The following is an 18,672-nucleotide window of genomic DNA, read 5'->3' on the forward strand; positions in this document are numbered from 1 at the left end:
ACATGTTTGTAATTTGACCATTTAAAGTAATTGCAACTCTGTTTCTACACCTCTAACCAGAAAGAAACAGGGCTTCTATGCATTGTAATCAGCTTATACACTGTTTCAGAGCAAAACATCTTGTTTTTAAGCAAACTGAATAACCTACAATATCCTAAGAAAACACATATTTCAAGTGAAAAGATTTTATACAGGGGAGAAACAAGGTGTTTTAACATGTTTTTAATTTGACCATTTAAAGTAATTGCAACTCTGTTTCTACACCTCTAACCACAAGGAAGCAACGTTTCCATGCATTGTAATCGGCTTATACATGGTTTCAGAGCAAGAAGTACTGTTTTTAACCAAAGTGAATAACTTACAATATCCTAAGAAAACACATATTTCATATAAACAGATTTTATCCCGGGGAGAAACAAAGGATTTTAACATGTTTGTAATTTGACCACTGAAAGTAATTGCAACTCTGTTTATACACCACTATCCACAAGGAGTCAACGTTTCCATGCATTGTAATCGGCTTATACATAGTTTCAGAGCAAGAAATATTGTTTTTAAGCAAACTGAATAACTTACAATATCCTAAGAAAACAAATATTTCAAGTGAAAAGATTTTATACAAGGGAGAAACAAGGTGTTTTAACATGTTTGTAATTTGACCATTTAAAGTAATTGCAACTCTGTTTCTACACCTCTAACCAGAAAGAAACAGAGCTTCTATGCATTTTAATCAGCTTATACACTGTTTCAGAGCAAGACATCTTGTTTTTAAGCAAACTGCATAACTTACAATATCCTAAGAAAACACATATTTCAAGTGAAAAGATTTTATACAGGGGAGAAACAAGGTGTTTTAACATGTTTTTAATTTGACCATTTAAAGTAATTGCAACTCTGTTTCTACACCTCTAACCAGAATGAAACAGGGCTTCTATGCATTGTAATCAGCTTATACACTGTTTCAGAGCAAGACATCTTGTTTTTAAGCAAACTGAATAACTTACAATATCCTAAGAAAACACATATTTCAAGTGAAAAGATTTTATACAGGGGAGAAACAAGGTGTTTTAACATGTTTGTAATTTGACCTTTTAAAGTAATTGCAACTCTGTTTCTACACCTCTAACCAGAAAGAAACAGGGCTTCTATGCATTGTAATCAGCTTATACACTGTTTCAGAGCAAGACATCTTGTTTTTAAGCAAACTGAATAACTTACAATATCCTAAGAAAACACATATTTTAAGTGAAAAGATTTTATCCAGGGGAGAAACAAGGTGTTTTCACATGTCTGTAATTTGACCATTTAAAGTAATTGCAACTCTGTTTCTACACCTCTAACCACAAGGAAGCAACGTTTCCATGCATTGTAATCGGCTTATACATAGTTTCAGAGCAAGAAATATTGTTTTTAAGCAAACTGAATAACTTACAATATCCTAAGAAAACACATATTTCAAGTGAAAAGATTTTATACAAGGGAGAAACAAGGTGTTTTAACATGTTTGTAATTTGACCATTTAAAGTAATTGCAACTCTGTTTCTACACCTCTAACCAGAAAGAAACAGAGCTTCTATGCATTTTAATCAGCTTATACACTGTTTCAGAGCAAGACATCTTGTTTTTAAGCAAACTGAATAAATTACAATATCCTAAGAAAGCACATATTTCAAGTGAAAGATTTTATACAGGGGAGAAACAAGGTGTTTTAACATGTTTGTAATTTGACCATTTAAAGTAATTGCAACTCTGTTTCTACACCTCTAACCAGAAAGAAACAGGGCTTCTATGCATTGTAATCAGCTTATACACTGTTTCAGAGCAAGACATCTTGTTTTTAAGCAAACTGCATAACTTACAATATCCTAAGAAAACACATATTTCAAGTGAAAAGATTTTATACAGGGGAGAAACAAGGTGTTTTAACATGTTTTTAATTTGACCATTTAAAGTAATTGCAACTCTGTTTCTACACCTCTAACCACAAGGAGGAAATGTTTCCATGTATTGTAATCGGCTTATACATAGTTTCAGAGCAAAAAATATTGTTTTTAACCAAAGTGAATAACTTACAATATCCTAAGAAAACAAATATTTCATATAAACAGATTTTATCCAGAGGAGAAACAAGGTGTTTTAACATGTTTGTAATTTGACCATTTAAAGTAATTGCAACTCTGTTTCTACACCCCTAACCAGAAAGAAACAGGGCTTCTATGCATTGTAATCAGCTTATACACTGTTTCAGAGCAAAACATCTTGTTTTTAAGCAAACTGAATAACCTACAATATCCTAAGAAAACACATATTTCAAGTGAAAAGATTTTATACAGGGGAGAAACAAGGTGTTTTAACATGTTTTTAATTTGACCATTTAAAGTAATTGCAACTCTGTTTCTACACCTCTAACCACAAGGAAGCAACGTTTCCATGCATTGTAATCGGCTTATACATGGTTTCAGAGCAAGAAGTACTGTTTTTAACCAAAGTGAATAACTTACAATATCCTAAGAAAACACATATTTCATATAAACAGATTTTATCCTGGGGAGAAACAAAGGATTTTAACATGTTTGTAATTTGACCACTGAAAGTAATTGCAACTCTGTTTATACACCACTATCCACAAGGAGTCAACGTTTCCATGCATTGTAATCGGCTTATACATAGTTTCAGAGCAAGAAATATTGTTTTTAAGCAAACTGAATAACTTACAATATCCTAAGAAAACACATATTTCAAGTGAAAAGATTTTATACAGGGGAGAAACAAGGTGTTTTAACATGTTTGTAATTTGACCTTTTAAAGTAATTGCAACTCTGTTTCTACACCTCTAACCAGAAAGAAACAGGGCTTCTATGCATTGTAATCAGCTTATACACTGTTTCAGAGCAAGACATCTTGTTTTTAAGCAAACTGAATAACTTACAATATCCTAAGAAAACACATATTTTAAATGAAAAGATTTTATCCAGGGGAGAAACAAGGTGTTTTCACATGTCTGTAATTTGACCATTTAAAGTAATTGCAACTCTGTTTCTACACCTCTAACCACAAGGAAGCAACGTTTCCATGCATTGTAATCGGCTTATACATGATTTCAGAGCAAGAAATATTGTTTTTAACCAAAGTGAATAAGTTACAATATCCTAAGAAAACACATATTTCATATAAACAGATTTTATCCAGAGGAGAAACAAGGTGTTTTACATGTTTGTAATTTGACCATTTAAAGTAATTGCAACTCTGTTTCTACACCTCTAACCAGAAAGAAACAGGGCTTCTATGCATTGTAATCAGCTTATACACTGTTTCAGAGCAAAACATCTTGTTTTTAAGCAAACTGAATAACCTACAATATCCTAAGAAAACACATATTTCAAGTGAAAAGATTTTATACAGGGGAGAAACAAGGTGTTTTAACATGTTTTTAATTTGACCATTTAAAGTAATTGCAACTCTGTTTCTACACCTCTAACCAGAATGAAACAGGGCTTCTATGCATTGTAATCAGCTTATACACTGTTTCAGAGCAAGACATCTTGTTTTTAAGCAAACTGAATAACTTACAATATCCTAAGAAAACACATATTTCAAGTGAAAAGATTTTATACAGGGGAGAAACAAGGTGTTTTAACATGTTTGTAATTTGACCATTTAAAGTAATTGCAACTCAGTTTCTACACCTCTAACCAGAAAGAAACAGGGCTCCTATGCATTGTAATCAGCTTATACACTGTTTCAGAGCAAGACATCTTGTTTTTAAGCAAACTGAATAACTTATAATATCCTAAGAAAACACATATTTCAAGTGAAAAGATTTTATACAGGGGAGAAACAAGGTATTTTAACATGTTTGTGATTTGACCATTTAAAGTAATTGCAACTCCTGTTTCTACACCTCTAACCAGAAAGAAACAGGGCTTCTATGCATTGTAATCAGCTTATACACTGTTTCAGAGCAAGACATCTTGTTTTTAAGCAAACTGAATATATTACAATATCCTAAGAAAGCACATATTTCAAGTGAAAGATTTTATACAGGGGAGAAACAAGGTGTTTTAACATGTTTGTAATTTGACCATTTAAAGTAATTGCAACTCTGTTTCTACAACTCTAACCAGAAAGAAACAGGGCTTCTATGCATTGTAATCAGCTTATACACTGTTTCAGAGCAAAACATCTTGTTTTTAAGCAAACTGAATAACCTACAATATCCTAAGAAAACACATATTTCAAGTGAAAAGATTTTATACAGGGGAGAAACAAGGTGTTTTAACATGTTTTTAATTTGACCATTTAAAGTAATTGCAACTCTGTTTCTACACCTCTAACCACAAGGAAGCAACGTTTCCATGCATTGTAATCGGCTTATACATGGTTTCAGAGCAAGAAGTACTGTTTTTAACCAAAGTGAATAACTTACAATATCCTAAGAAAACACATATTTCATATAAACAGATTTTATCCCGGGGAGAAACAAAGGATTTTAACATGTTTGTAATTTGACCACTGAAAGTAATTGCAACTCTGTTTATACACCACTATCCACAAGGAGTCAACGTTTCCATGCATTGTAATCGGCTTATACATAGTTTCAGAGCAAGAAATATTGTTTTTAAGCAAACTGAATAACTTACAATATCCTAAGAAAACACTTATTTCAAGTGAAAAGATTTTATACAAGGGAGAAACAAGGTGTTTTAACATGTTTGTAATTTGACCATTTAAAGTAATTGCAACTCTGTTTCTACACCTCTAACCAGAAAGAAACAGAGCTTCTACGCATTTTAATCAGCTTATACACTGTTTCAGAGCAAGACATCTTGTTTTTAAGCAAACTGAATAAATTACAATATCCTAAGAAAGCACATATTTCAAGTGAAAGATTTTATACAGGGGAGAAACAAGGTGTTTTAACATGTTTGTAATTTGACCATTTAAAGTAATTGCAACTCTGTTTCTACACCTCTAACCAGAAAGAAACAGGGCTTCTATGCATTGTAATCAGCTTATACACTGTTTCAGAGCAAGACATCTTGTTTTTAAGCAAACTGCATAACTTACAATATCCTAAGAAAACACATATTTCAAGTGAAAAGATTTTATACAGGGGAGAAACAAGGTGTTTTAACATGTTTTTAATTTGACCATTTAAAGTAATTGCAACTCTGTTTCTACACCTCTAACCACAAGGAGGAAATGTTTCCATGTATTGTAATCGGCTTATACATAGTTTCAGAGCAAAAAATATTGTTTTTAACCAAAGTGAATAACTTACAATATCCTAAGAAAACAAATATTTCATATAAACAGATTTTATCCAGAGGAGAAACAAGGTGTTTTAACATGTTTGTAATTTGACCATTTAAAGTAATTGCAACTCTGTTTCTACACCCCTAACCAGAAAGAAACAGGGCTTCTATGCATTGTAATCAGCTTATACACTGTTTCAGAGCAAAACATCTTGTTTTTAAGCAAACTGAATAACCTACAATATCCTAAGAAAACACATATTTCAAGTGAAAAGATTTTATACAGGGGAGAAACAAGGTGTTTTAACATGTTTTTAATTTGACCATTTAAAGTAATTGCAACTCTGTTTCTACACCTCTAACCACAAGGAAGCAACGTTTCCATGCATTGTAATCGGCTTATACATGGTTTCAGAGCAAGAAGTACTGTTTTTAACCAAAGTGAATAACTTACAATATCCTAAGAAAACACATATTTCATATAAACAGATTTTATCCTGGGGAGAAACAAAGGATTTTAACATGTTTGTAATTTGACCACTGAAAGTAATTGCAACTCTGTTTATACACCACTATCCACAAGGAGTCAACGTTTCCATGCATTGTAATCGGCTTATACATAGTTTCAGAGCAAGAAATATTGTTTTTAAGCAAACTGAATAACTTACAATATCCTAAGAAAACACATATTTCAAGTGAAAAGATTTTATACAGGGGAGAAACAAGGTGTTTTAACATGTTTGTAATTTGACCTTTTAAAGTAATTGCAACTCTGTTTCTACACCTCTAACCAGAAAGAAACAGGGCTTCTATGCATTGTAATCAGCTTATACACTGTTTCAGAGCAAGACATCTTGTTTTTAAGCAAACTGAATAACTTACAATATCCTAAGAAAACACATATTTTAAGTGAAAAGATTTTATCCAGGGGAGAAACAAGGTGTTTTCACATGTCTGTAATTTGACCATTTAAAGTAATTGCAACTCTGTTTCTACACCTCTAACCACAAGGAAGCAACGTTTCCATGCATTGTAATCGGCTTATACATGATTTCAGAGCAAGAAATATTGTTTTTAACCAAAGTGAATAAGTTACAATATCCTAAGAAAACACATATTTCATATAAACAGATTTTATCCAGAGGAGAAACAAGGTGTTTTACATGTTTGTAATTTGACCATTTAAAGTAATTGCAACTCTGTTTCTACACCTCTAACCAGAAAGAAACAGGGCTTCTATGCATTGTAATCAGCTTATACACTGTTTCAGAGCAAAACATCTTGTTTTTAAGCAAACTGAATAACCTACAATATCCTAAGAAAACACATATTTCAAGTGAAAAGATTTTATACAAGGGAGAAACAAGGTGTTTTAACATGTTTGTAATTTGACCATTTAAAGTAATTGCAACTCTGTTTCTACACCTCTAACCAGAAAGAAACAGAGCTTCTATGCATTTTAATCAGCTTATACACTGTTTCAGAGCAAGACATCTTGTTTTTAAGCAAACTGAATAAATTACAATATCCTAAGAAAGCACATATTTCAAGTGAAAGATTTTATACAGGGGAGAAACAAGGTGTTTTAACATGTTTGTAATTTGACCATTTAAAGTAATTGCAACTCTGTTTCTACACCTCTAACCAGAAAGAAACAGGGCTTCTATGCATTGTAATCAGCTTATACACTGTTTCAGAGCAAGACATCTTGTTTTTAAGCAAACTGCATAACTTACAATATCCTAAGAAAACACATATTTCAAGTGAAAAGATTTTATACAGGGGAGAAACAAGGTGTTTTAACATGTTTTTAATTTGACCATTTAAAGTAATTGCAACTCTGTTTCTACACCTCTAACCAGAATGAAACAGGGCTTCTATGCATTGTAATCAGCTTATACACTGTTTCAGAGCAAGACATCTTGTTTTTAAGCAAACTGAATAACTTACAATATCCTAAGAAAACACATATTTCAAGTGAAAGATTTTATACAGGGGAGAAACAAGGTGTTTTAACATGTTTGTAATTTGACCATTTAAAGTAATTGCAACTCTGTTTCTACACCTCTAACCAGAAAGAAACAGGGCTTCTATGCATTGTAATCAGCTTATACACTGTTTCAGAGCAAGACATCTTGTTTTTAAGCAAACTGCATAACTTACAATATCCTAAGAAAACACATATTTCAAGTGAAAAGATTTTATACAGGGGAGAAACAAGGTGTTTTAACATGTTTTTAATTTGACCATTTAAAGTAATTGCAACTCTGTTTCTACACCTCTAACCACAAGGAGGAAATGTTTCCATGTATTGTAATCGGCTTATACATAGTTTCAGAGCAAAAAATATTGTTTTTAACCAAAGTGAATAACTTACAATATCCTAAGAAAACAAATATTTCATATAAACAGATTTTATCCAGAGGAGAAACAAGGTGTTTTAACATGTTTGTAATTTGACCATTTAAAGTAATTGCAACTCTGTTTCTACACCCCTAACCAGAAAGAAACAGGGCTTCTATGCATTGTAATCAGCTTATACACTGTTTCAGAGCAAAACATCTTGTTTTTAAGCAAACTGAATAACCTACAATATCCTAAGAAAACACATATTTCAAGTGAAAAGATTTTATACAGGGGAGAAACAAGGTGTTTTAACATGTTTTTAATTTGACCATTTAAAGTAATTGCAACTCTGTTTCTACACCTCTAACCACAAGGAAGCAACGTTTCCATGCATTGTAATCGGCTTATACATGGTTTCAGAGCAAGAAGTACTGTTTTTAACCAAAGTGAATAACTTACAATATCCTAAGAAAACACATATTTCATATAAACAGATTTTATCCCGGGGAGAAACAAAGGATTTTAACATGTTTGTAATTTGACCACTGAAAGTAATTGCAACTCTGTTTATACACCACTATCCACAAGGAGTCAACGTTTCCATGCATTGTAATCGGCTTATACATAGTTTCAGAGCAAGAAATATTGTTTTTAAGCAAACTGAATAACTTACAATATCCTAAGAAAACACATATTTCAAGTGAAAAGATTTTATACAGGGGAGAAACAAGGTGTTTTAACATGTTTGTAATTTGACCTTTTAAAGTAATTGCAACTCTGTTTCTACACCTCTAACCAGAAAGAAACAGGGCTTCTATGCATTGTAATCAGCTTATACACTGTTTCAGAGCAAGACATCTTGTTTTTAAGCAAACTGAATAACTTACAATATCCTAAGAAAACACATATTTTAAGTGAAAAGATTTTATCCAGGGGAGAAACAAGGTGTTTTCACATGTCTGTAATTTGACCATTTAAAGTAATTGCAACTCTGTTTCTACACCTCTAACCACAAGGAAGCAACGTTTCCATGCATTGTAATCGGCTTATACATGATTTCAGAGCAAGAAATATTGTTTTTAACCAAAGTGAATAAGTTACAATATCCTAAGAAAACACATATTTCATATAAACAGATTTTATCCAGAGGAGAAACAAGGTTTTTTACATGTTTGTAATTTGACCATTTAAAGTAATTGCAACTCTGTTTCTACACCTCTAACCAGAAAGAAACAGGGCTTCTATGCATTGTAATCAGCTTATACACTGTTTCAGAGCAAAACATCTTGTTTTTAAGCAAACTGAATAACCTACAATATCCTAAGAAAACACATATTTCAAGTGAAAAGATTTTATACAAGGGAGAAACAAGGTGTTTTAACATGTTTGTAATTTGACCATTTAAAGTAATTGCAACTCTGTTTCTACACCTCTAACCAGAAAGAAACAGAGCTTCTATGCATTTTAATCAGCTTATACACTGTTTCAGAGCAAGACATCTTGTTTTTAAGCAAACTGAATAAATTACAATATCCTAAGAAAGCACATATTTCAAGTGAAAGATTTTATACAGGGGAGAAACAAGGTGTTTTAACATGTTTGTAATTTGACCATTTAAAGTAATTGCAACTCTGTTTCTACACCTCTAACCAGAAAGAAACAGGGCTTCTATGCATTGTAATCAGCTTATACACTGTTTCAGAGCAAGACATCTTGTTTTTAAGCAAACTGCATAACTTACAATATCCTAAGAAAACACATATTTCAAGTGAAAAGATTTTATACAGGGGAGAAACAAGGTGTTTTAACATGTTTTTAATTTGACCATTTAAAGTAATTGCAACTCTGTTTCTACACCTCTAACCAGAATGAAACAGGGCTTCTATGCATTGTAATCAGCTTATACACTGTTTCAGAGCAAGACATCTTGTTTTTAAGCAAACTGAATAACTTACAATATCCTAAGAAAACACATATTTCAAGTGAAAAGATTTTATACAGGGGAGAAACAAGGTGTTTTAACATGTTTGTAATTTGACCATTTAAAGTAATTGCAACTCAGTTTCTACACCTCTAACCAGAAAGAAACAGGGCTCCTATGCATTGTAATCAGCTTATACACTGTTTCAGAGCAAGACATCTTGTTTTTAAGCAAACTGAATAACTTATAATATCCTAAGAAAACACATATTTCAAGTGAAAAGATTTTATACAGGGGAGAAACAAGGTGTTTTAACATGTTTGTAATTTGACCTTTTAAAGTAATTGCAACTCTGTTTCTACACCTCTAACCAGAAAGAAACAGGGCTTCTATGCATTGTAATCAGCTTATACACTGTTTCAGAGCAAGACATCTTGTTTTTAAGCAAACTGAATAACTTACAATATCCTAAGAAAACACATATTTTAAGTGAAAAGATTTTATCCAGGGGAGAAACAAGGTGTTTTCACATGTCTGTAATTTGACCATTTAAAGTAATTGCAACTCTGTTTCTACACCTCTAACCACAAGGAAGCAACGTTTCCATGCATTGTAATCGGCTTATACATGATTTCAGAGCAAGAAATATTGTTTTTAACCAAAGTGAATAAGTTACAATATCCTAAGAAAACACATATTTCATATAAACAGATTTTATCCAGAGGAGAAACAAGGTGTTTTACATGTTTGTAATTTGACCATTTAAAGTAATTGCAACTCTGTTTCTACACCTCTAACCAGAAAGAAACAGGGCTTCTATGCATTGTAATCAGCTTATACACTGTTTCAGAGCAAAACATCTTGTTTTTAAGCAAACTGAATAACCTACAATATCCTAAGAAAACACATATTTCAAGTGAAAAGATTTTATACAAGGGAGAAACAAGGTGTTTTAACATGTTTGTAATTTGACCATTTAAAGTAATTGCAACTCTGTTTCTACACCTCTAACCAGAAAGAAACAGAGCTTCTATGCATTTTAATCAGCTTATACACTGTTTCAGAGGAAGACATCTTGTTTTTAAGCAAACTGAATAAATTACAATATCCTAAGAAAGCACATATTTCAAGTGAAAGATTTTATACAGGGGAGAAACAAGGTGTTTTAACATGTTTGTAATTTGACCATTTAAAGTAATTGCAACTCTGTTTCTACACCTCTAACCAGAAAGAAACAGGGCTTCTATGCATTGTAATCAGCTTATACACTGTTTCAGAGCAAGACATCTTGTTTTTAAGCAAACTGCATAACTTACAATATCCTAAGAAAACACATATTTCAAGTGAAAAGATTTTATACAGGGGAGAAACAAGGTGTTTTAACATGTTTTTAATTTGACCATTTAAAGTAATTGCAACTCTGTTTCTACACCTCTAACCAGAATGAAACAGGGCTTCTATGCATTGTAATCAGCTTATACACTGTTTCAGAGCAAGACATCTTGTTTTTAAGCAAACTGAATAACTTACAATATCCTAAGAAAACACATATTTCAAGTGAAAGATTTTATACAGGGGAGAAACAAGGTGTTTTAACATGTTTGTAATTTGACCATTTAAAGTAATTGCAACTCTGTTTCTACACCTCTAACCAGAAAGAAACAGGGCTTCTATGCATTGTAATCAGCTTATACACTGTTTCAGAGCAAGACATCTTGTTTTTAAGCAAACTGCATAACTTACAATATCCTAAGAAAACACATATTTCAAGTGAAAAGATTTTATACAGGGGAGAAACAAGGTGTTTTAACATGTTTTTAATTTGACCATTTAAAGTAATTGCAACTCTGTTTCTACACCTCTAACCACAAGGAGGAAATGTTTCCATGTATTGTAATCGGCTTATACATAGTTTCAGAGCAAAAAATATTGTTTTTAACCAAAGTGAATAACTTACAATATCCTAAGAAAACAAATATTTCATATAAACAGATTTTATCCAGAGGAGAAACAAGGTGTTTTAACATGTTTGTAATTTGACCATTTAAAGTAATTGCAACTCTGTTTCTACACCCCTAACCAGAAAGAAACAGGGCTTCTATGCATTGTAATCAGCTTATACACTGTTTCAGAGCAAAACATCTTGTTTTTAAGCAAACTGAATAACCTACAATATCCTAAGAAAACACATATTTCAAGTGAAAAGATTTTATACAGGGGAGAAACAAGGTGTTTTAACATGTTTTTAATTTGACCATTTAAAGTAATTGCAACTCTGTTTCTACACCTCTAACCACAAGGAAGCAACGTTTCCATGCATTGTAATCGGCTTATACATGGTTTCAGAGCAAGAAGTACTGTTTTTAACCAAAGTGAATAACTTACAATATCCTAAGAAAACACATATTTCATATAAACAGATTTTATCCCGGGGAGAAACAAAGGATTTTAACATGTTTGTAATTTGACCACTGAAAGTAATTGCAACTCTGTTTATACACCACTATCCACAAGGAGTCAACGTTTCCATGCATTGTAATCGGCTTATACATAGTTTCAGAGCAAGAAATATTGTTTTTAAGCAAACTGAATAACTTACAATATCCTAAGAAAACACATATTTCAAGTGAAAAGATTTTATACAGGGGAGAAACAAGGTGTTTTAACATGTTTGTAATTTGACCTTTTAAAGTAATTGCAACTCTGTTTCTACACCTCTAACCAGAAAGAAACAGGGCTTCTATGCATTGTAATCAGCTTATACACTGTTTCAGAGCAAGACATCTTGTTTTTAAGCAAACTGAATAACTTACAATATCCTAAGAAAACACATATTTTAAGTGAAAAGATTTTATCCAGGGGAGAAACAAGGTGTTTTCACATGTCTGTAATTTGACCATTTAAAGTAATTGCAACTCTGTTTCTACACCTCTAACCACAAGGAAGCAACGTTTCCATGCATTGTAATCGGCTTATACATGATTTCAGAGCAAGAAATATTGTTTTTAACCAAAGTGAATAAGTTACAATATCCTAAGAAAACACATATTTCATATAAACAGATTTTATCCAGAGGAGAAACAAGGTGTTTTACATGTTTGTAATTTGACCATTTAAAGTAATTGCAACTCTGTTTCTACACCTCTAACCAGAAAGAAACAGGGCTTCTATGCATTGTAATCAGCTTATACACTGTTTCAGAGCAAAACATCTTGTTTTTAAGCAAACTGAATTACCTACAATATCCTAAGAAAACACATATTTCAAGTGAAAAGATTTTATACAAGGGAGAAACAAGGTGTTTTAACATGTTTGTAATTTGACCATTTAAAGTAATTGCAACTCTGTTTCTACACCTCTAACCAGAAAGAAACAGAGCTTCTATGCATTTTAATCAGCTTATACACTGTTTCAGAGCAAGACATCTTGTTTTTAAGCAAACTGAATAAATTACAATATCCTAAGAAAGCACATATTTCAAGTGAAAGATTTTATACAGGGGAGAAACAAGGTGTTTTAACATGTTTGTAATTTGACCATTTAAAGTAATTGCAACTCTGTTTCTACACCTCTAACCAGAAAGAAACAGGGCTTCTATGCATTGTAATCAGCTTATACACTGTTTCAGAGCAAGACATCTTGTTTTTAAGCAAACTGCATAACTTACAATATCCTAAGAAAACACATATTTCAAGTGAAAAGATTTTATACAGGGGAGAAACAAGGTGTTTTAACATGTTTTTAATTTGACCATTTAAAGTAATTGCAACTCTGTTTCTACACCTCTAACCAGAATGAAACAGGGCTTCTATGCATTGTAATCAGCTTATACACTGTTTCAGAGCAAGACATCTTGTTTTTAAGCAAACTGAATAACTTACAATATCCTAAGAAAACACATATTTCAAGTGAAAAGATTTTATACAGGGGAGAAACAAGGTGTTTTAACATGTTTGTAATTTGACCATTTAAAGTAATTGCAACTCAGTTTCTACACCTCTAACCAGAAAGAAACAGGGCTCCTATGCATTGTAATCAGCTTATACACTGTTTCAGAGCAAGACATCTTGTTTTTAAGCAAACTGAATAACTTATAATATCCTAAGAAAACACATATTTCAAGTGAAAAGATTTTATACAGGGGAGAAACAAGGTGTTTTAACATGTTTGTGATTTGACCATTTAAAGTAATTGCAACTCCTGTTTCTACACCTCTAACCAGAAAGAAACAGGGCTTCTATGCATTGTAATCAGCTTATACACTGTTTCAGAGCAAGACATCTTGTTTTTAAGCAAACTGAATATATTACAATATCCTAAGAAAGCACATATTTCAAGTGAAAGATTTTATACAGGGGAGAAACAAGGTGTTTTAACATGTTTGTAATTTGACCATTTAAAGTAATTGCAACTCTGTTTCTACACCTCTAACCACAAGGAGGAAATGTTTCCATGCATTGTAATCGGCTTATACATAGTTTCAGAGCAAAAAATATTGTTTTTAACCAAAGTGAATAACTTACAATATCCTAAGAAAACAAATATTTCATATAAACAGATTTTATCCAGAGGAGAAACAAGGTGTTTTAACATGTTTGTAATTTGACCATTTAAAGTAATTGCAACTCTGTTTCTACACCCCTAACCAGAAAGAAACAGGGCTTCTATGCATTGTAATCAGCTTATACACTGTTTCAGAGCAAAACATCTTGTTTTTAAGCAAACTGAATAACCTACAATATCCTAAGAAAAAACATATTTCAAGTGAAAAGATTTTATACAGGGGAGAAACAAGGTGTTTTAACATGTTTTTAATTTGACCATTTAAAGTAATTGCAACTCTGTTTCTACACCTCTAACCACAAGGAAGCAACGTTTCCATGCATTGTAATCGGCTTATACATGGTTTCAGAGCAAGAAGTACTGTTTTTAACCAAAGTGAATAACTTACAATATCCTAAGAAAACACATATTTCATATAAACAGATTTTATCCCGGGGAGAAACAAAGGATTTTAACATGTTTGTAATTTGACCACTGAAAGTAATTGCAACTCTGTTTATACACCACTATCCACAAGGAGTCAACGTTTCCATGCATTGTAATCGGCTTATACATAGTTTCAGAGCAAGAAATATTGTTTTTAAGCAAACTGAATAACTTACAATATCCTAAGAAAACACATATTTCAAGTGAAAAGATTTTATACAAGGGAGAAACAAGGTGTTTTAACATGTTTGTAATTTGACCATTTAAAGTAATTGCAACTCTGTTTCTACACCTCTAACCAGAAAGAAACAGAGCTTCTATGCATTTTAATCAGCTTATACACTGTTTCAGAGCAAGACATCTTGTTTTTAAGCAAACTGAATAAATTACAATATCCTAAGAAAGCACATATTTCAAGTGAAAGATTTTATACAGGGGAGAAACAAGGTGTTTTAACATGTTTGTAATTTGACCATTTAAAGTAATTGCAACTCTGTTTCTACACCTCTAACCAGAAAGAAACAGGGCTTCTATGCATTGTAATCAGCTTATACACTGTTTCAGAGCAAAACATCTTGTTTTTAAGCAAACTGAATAACCTACAATATCCTAAGAAAACACATATTTCAAGTGAAAAGATTTTTTACAAGGGAGAAACAAGGTGTTTTAACATGTTTGTAATTTGACCATTTAAAGTAATTGCAACTCTGTTTCTACACCTCTAACCAGAAAGAAACAGAGCTTCTATGCATTTTAATCAGCTTATACACTGTTTCAGAGCAAGACATCTTGTTTTTAAGCAAACTGAATAAATTACAATATCCTAAGAAAGCACATATTTCAAGTGAAAGATTTTATACAGGGGAGAAACAAGGTGTTTTAACATGTTTGTAATTTGACCATTTAAAGTAATTGCAACTCTGTTTCTACACCTCTAACCAGAAAGAAACAGGGCTTCTATGCATTGTAATCAGCTTATACACTGTTTCAGAGCAAGACATCTTGTTTTTAAGCAAACTGCATAACTTACAATATCCTAAGAAAACACATATTTCAAGTGAAAAGATTTTATACAGGGGAGAAACAAGGTGTTTTAACATGTTTTTAATTTGACCATTTAAAGTAATTGCAACTCTGTTTCTACACCTCTAACCAGAATGAAACAGGGCTTCTATGCATTGTAATCAGCTTATACACTGTTTCAGAGCAAGACATCTTGTTTTTAAGCAAACTGAATAACTTACAATATCCTAAGAAAACACATATTTCAAGTGAAAAGATTTTATACAGGGGAGAAACAAGGTGTTTTAACATGTTTGTAATTTGACCATTTAAAGTAATTGCAACTCAGTTTCTACACCTCTAACCAGAAAGAAACAGGGCTCCTATGCATTGTAATCAGCTTATACACTGTTTCAGAGCAAGACATCTTGTTTTTAAGCAAACTGAATAACTTATAATATCCTAAGAAAACACATATTTCAAGTGAAAAGATTTTATACAGGGGAGAAACAAGGTGTTTTAACATGTTTGTGATTTGACCATTTAAAGTAATTGCAACTCCTGTTTCTACACCTCTAACCAGAAAGAAACAGGGCTTCTATGCATTGTAATCAGCTTATACACTGTTTCAGAGCAAGATATCTTGTTTTTAAGCAAACTGAATAACTTACAATATCCTAAGAAAACACATATTTTAAGTGAAAAGATTTTATCCAGGGGAGAAACAAGGTGTTTTCACATGTCTGTAATTTGACCATTTAAAGTAATTGCAACTCTGTTTCTACACCTCTAACCACAAGGAAGCAACGTTTCCATGCATTGTAATCGGCTTATACATGATTTCAGAGCAAGAAATATTGTTTTTAACCAAAGTGAATAAGTTACAATATCCTAAGAAAACACATATTTCATATAAACAGATTTTAACCAGAGGAGAAACAAGGTGTTTTACATGTTTGTAATTTGACCATTTAAAGTAATTGCAACTCTGTTTCTACACCTCTAACCAGAAAGAAACAGGGCTTCTATGCATTGTAATCAGCTTATACACTGTTTCAGAGCAAAACATCTTGTTTTTAAGCAAACTGAATAACCTACAATATCCTAAGAAAACACATATTTCAAGTGAAAAGATTTTATACAAGGGAGAAACAAGGTGTTTTAACATGTTTGTAATTTGACCATTTAAAGTAATTGCAACTCTGTTTCTACACCTCTAACCAGAAAGAAACAGAGCTTCTATGCATTTTAATCAGCTTATACACTGTTTCAGAGCAAGACATCTTGTTTTTAAGCAAACTGAATAAATTACAATATCCTAAGAAAGCACATATTTCAAGTGAAAGATTTTATACAGGGGAGAAACAAGGTGTTTTAACATGTTTGTAATTTGACCATTTAAAGTAATTGCAACTCTGTTTCTACACCTCTAACCAGAAAGAAACAGGGCTTCTATGCATTGTAATCAGCTTATACACTGTTTCAGAGCAAGACATCTTGTTTTTAAGCAAACTGCATAACTTACAATATCCTAAGAAAACACATATTTCAAGTGAAAAGATTTTATACAGGGGAGAAACAAGGTGTTTTAACATGTTTTTAATTTGACCATTTAAAGTAATTGCAACTCTGTTTCTACACCTCTAACCAGAATGAAACAGGGCTTCTATGCATTGCAATCAGCTTATACACTGTTTCAGAGCAAGACATCTTGTTTTTAAGCAATCTGAATAACTTACAATATCCTAAGAAAACACATATTTCAAGTGAAAAGATTTTATACAGGGGAGAAACAAGGTGTTTTAACATGTTTGTAATTTGACCATTTAAAGTAATTGCAACTCAGTTTCTACACCTCTAACCAGAAAGAAACAGGGCTCCTATGCATTGTAATCAGCTTATACACTGTTTCAGAGCAAGACATCTTGTTTTTAAGCAAACTGAATAACTTATAATATCCTAAGAAAACACATATTTCAAGTGAAAAGATTTTATACAGGGGAGAAACAAGGTGTTTTAACATGTTTGTGATTTGACCATTTAAAGTAATTGCAACTCCTGTTTCTACACCTCTAACCAGAAAGAAACAGGGCTTCTATGCATTGTAATCAGCTTATACACTGTTTCAGAGCAAGACATCTTGTTTTTAAGCAAACTGAATATATTACAATATCCTAAGAAAGCACATATTTCAAGTGAAAGATTTTATACAGGGGAGAAACAAGGTGTTTTAACATGTTTGTAATTTGACCATTTAAAGTAATTGCAACTCTGTTTCTACACCTCTAACCACAAGGAGGAAATGTTTCCATGCATTGTAATCGGCTTATACATAGTTTCAGAGCAAAAAATATTGTTTTTAACCAAAGTGAATAACTTACAATATCCTAAGAAAACAAATATTTCATATAAACAGATTTTATCCAGAGGAGAAACAAGGTGTTTTAACATGTTTGTAATTTGACCATTTAAAGTAATTGCAACTCTGTTTCTACACCCCTAACCAGAAAGAAACAGGGCTTCTATGCATTGTAATCAGCTTATACACTGTTTCAGAGCAAAACATCTTGTTTTTAAGCAAACTGAATAACCTACAATATCCTAAGAAAAAACATATTTCAAGTGAAAAGATTTTATACAGGGGAGAAACAAGGTGTTTTAACATGTTTTTAATTTGACCATTTAAAGTAATTGCAACTCTGTTTCTACACCTCTAACCACAAGGAAGCAACGTTTCCATGCATTGTAATCGGCTTATACATGGTTTCAGAGCAAGAAGTACTGTTTTTAACCAAAGTGAATAACTTACAATATCCTAAGAAAACACATATTTCATATAAACAGATTTTATCCCGGGGAGAAACAAAGGATTTTAACATGTTTGTAATTTGACCACTGAAAGTAATTGCAACTCTGTTTATACACCACTATCCACAAGGAGTCAACGTTTCCATGCATTGTAATCGGCTTATACATAGTTTCAGAGCAAGAAATATTGTTTTTAAGCAAACTGAATAACTTACAATATCCTAAGAAAACACATATTTCAAGTGAAAAGATTTTATACAAGGGAGAAACAAGGTGTTTTAACATGTTTGTAATTTGACCATTTAAAGTAATTGCAACTCTGTTTCTACACCTCTAACCAGAAAGAAACAG

This window comes from Electrophorus electricus, chromosome 1, assembly GCF_041902795.1.
Source record: "Electrophorus electricus isolate QZ-2024a chromosome 1, ASM4190279v1, whole genome shotgun sequence".
In the NCBI taxonomy this organism is placed as follows: Eukaryota; Metazoa; Chordata; class Actinopteri; order Gymnotiformes; family Gymnotidae; genus Electrophorus; species Electrophorus electricus.